The sequence below is a fragment of the Malaclemys terrapin genome, chromosome 20 (assembly GCF_027887155.1).
Source record: "Malaclemys terrapin pileata isolate rMalTer1 chromosome 20, rMalTer1.hap1, whole genome shotgun sequence".
NCBI classification, from domain to species: domain Eukaryota; kingdom Metazoa; phylum Chordata; order Testudines; family Emydidae; genus Malaclemys; species Malaclemys terrapin.
Window position 1 is genome coordinate 3,431,836 of NC_071524.1, and position 3,279 is coordinate 3,435,114.

Below are 3,279 nucleotides of genomic sequence, written 5' to 3' on the forward strand. Positions count from 1 at the left end.
TTCTCTTCTTTCTTTATGCTTCCACCGCCCCCTTATTTTTATTCAATGCCCCCCAACTGCACCTGAGGCTACTACTGCCCCCCTGGATCGTTCCAGCGCCCCCCAGGGGGCGGTATCGCCCACTTTGGGAACCTCTGCTCTAGACTCTGCCATGCTGGGAGAAGCCTCAATGACACTATTACAGCACAGACCCGACCTCTCAGCAGCGCAGGGACCAGGCAGAGGCAGGAACTGGCTTTTCCTCTCTCTGCCCCTCCCCTCTCCCAGGAAAGTCACTGCCCCGGGGGGGCTGCAGGGAATGGAGCTGGGCAAGGCTGGGTGCCCGGAACCTCCCTCCTCACTGATTGCTCCACCTGCCCCGTCCAGTCTCTCCCCTCTCCCTCCTGCACGAAGAGCTGGTCACTGTCCTGCATTCCCGTGGGCGTTTCCTCGCCAATATCTACAGTCACTGCTAACGGGGGTGAGCCTGGGGGCGCTGGGGCAGCAGCTCTGCGCCGCACAGACACTCGGGGCAGAGATGGGGCGAGCAGGAGCCATTTCTGCAGAGTCACTTTCCAGCCAGACCCCAGCACTTACCCCAGATCTCTCGTATCACCTGCAGTCTCTGGCTCTGTGGTGCAGAGCCCAGGGGGGTGGGGGGGAGGGTGTAAACTATTTTCCTGAATCGAGTCTCCTTCGGCAGCTCAGTCACCATTTCAGCTAGAGCAGAGCTGCGGTACCTGGGCACTGGGCCACCCGGGGCCTTTAACACCACACCCTGGGGAGGGGTGTGCTGAGATGGACCATCCAGTGAGGAACACAAGTCCTTCTACCCTCCACCACACTCTAGTTTGGAACTGCTGCTGACGGCTCCCCCCACCCGTAGTAACTTTTATCCCCTCTGCCTCCCTCTATCTGGGGGTTTTCCCTTCTGCACCTACCTGGCAGGGCAGGCTGCCCCCCACCCCAGTCTGAACCCCTGAGCTTGTCCCAGATTTGTCCCTCTGCCCATCCCTCCCCTCCGATTTCTCCCCTTCAGGGGGATTTTCCCTGCCTTTGATTGCAGGGAGCAGATTCTGATGGCGCGTGAGGGCAGCAACTTGCAGATGTTACTGAGCATGTGAGAAGTACATTAGAAGATAAGGACGGTCAGACTGGGTCAGACCAAAGCTCCATCTAGCCCAGTGTCCTGTCTGCCAACAGTGGCCAGTGCCAGGTGCCCCAGAGGGAATGAACAGACAGGAATCATCCAGTGACCCATCCCCTGTCCCCCATTCCCAGCTTCTGACAGACAGAGGCTAGGGACACATCCCTGCCCATCCCGGCTAACAGCCATTGATTGACCTGTCCTCCATGAACCCATCTAGTTCCCCTTTGATCACAGGACCCTGCTCAGGATCAGTGAAGTTGCAAGTTCTAATAGGAAACAGCTTCTGATACAAGGGCAGCTCCTCTTCCTCCTCCCCTCCCATGGGGATGAGCAGCCTCCACAACTGCCACTCTGCCCCAGCCTCCTTCAACCCATTGTCCCCTTTAGCCTCCCCCCAAATGTCTCCTTCCCCCATCTCCCCCTTCAGCCTCCTCCAACTGCCCCCCATCCCCCTGTTCAGCCTCCCCAAACTGTTCCCTTCCCCACACTGCACCTGGTCACCTTCAGCCCCCAGTTGCCCTCTTCAGCCTCCGGCAACTTCCGCCCACTGCCCTGGCTCCACCACTCTCAGGTTCCTTTCCCCACAACCATTTGCTTCCTTACCATAGGAAACAGGGGCAGAAAATGCTTTTGAAAAAACCTTTTGCAAAGTAAAACTAAAACAAGCCAAAGAACCCCCTCCCTTGCTTTGTGCTCGGTGCCCAGCTGTGGGCTTGGGTGTGTGTGTGTGTGTGGGGCGGGGGGGAGTGTTGTTCTGAGCACACTCTGTTCAGGGAAGGGGTGGAGTTGGCCAAAGGGGCAGGTTGAATCTTTAGCAGAGAATTCCTTTCTCCATTCTGTTAGCTAAGCATTGCTGTTAAATGCCAGCCAACGAATGCAGCATTTGAAGCAATCTGACTCTAAATCCCCTGCCCTCTCAGTTGCTGCGGTTCTCACACCCTCTGCTCTTGTGATGTCACCACATGACATGGTGTCTTATTCCCATAGTGTCTTATATATTAGACAGGACCAAAGTTTATAAGGTAAAAACTGAAGCATAACTCCTTCCCTTCCCCGTTTTGACTTAGGAAAAATAAATCCTGTCCCCTCCCTCAGCCCCAGCCCAGCCCCACCAGAGCTGCTACAGCCTGGAGACAGGTGCTCTCTCACTTGTCCCTGAGCTGCTGTGGTGAGAGAGGGCTGGGGGGAGTCCTCTCTCCCTCGGGCAACCTGCTCCCCAAACCCCTCATTCCCAGCCGCACCCCAGAGCCCACACCCCCAACTGGAGCCATGAGCCCCCTGCATCCCAACCCTCTGCTCCAGCCCTGAGCCCCTCATTCCCAGCCCCACCCCAGAGCCCACACCCCCAGGCGGAGCCCTCACCCCCCTGCACCCTAACCCTCTGCCCTAGCCCTGAGCCCCTCATTCCCAGCCCCACCCCAGAGCCCTAGCCCTAACCCCTCATTCCAATCCCCACTCCAGAGACCGCACCCCCAGCTAGACCCCTCACTCCCCTGCACTCCAACCCTCTACCCTAGCCCTGAGCCCCTCATTCCCAGCCCCACCCCAGAGCCCTAGCCCTAACCCCTCATTCCAATCCCCACTCCAGAGACCGCACCCCCAGCTAGACCCCTCACTCCCCTGCACTCCAACCCTCTACCCTAGCCCTGAGCCCCTCATTCCCAGCCCCACCCCAGAGCCCACACCCCCAGGCGGAGCCCTCACCCCCCTGCACCCTAACCCTCTGCCCTAGCCCTGAGCCCCTCATTCCCAGCCCCACCCCAGAGCCCACACCTCCATCCGGGGCCCTCAGCCCCTGCACCCCAACCCTCTGCCCTAGCCCTGAGCCCCTCATTCCCAGCCCCACCGCAGAGACCACACCCCAAACCTCTGCCCCACTTCAGCGCCCTCCCACACTCCGAACCCTTCAGCCTCACCCCTGCCACACACCGTCCATGTACAGAATGAATTTTGTGATGTGCAGCAATATACAGGTGATGTGTCACATAACAAAATTGCACATATTGGTGCACATCACAAAATTCATTACGCACACAGACATAAAAAATGTGAGGAAACACTGCTCCTGACTTTCAACCTATCTGTGACATCTTGAATTTCATACAGTGACTGATCAGAATAAAGTGCTCTCAAGTTAGCTACAGACCGAT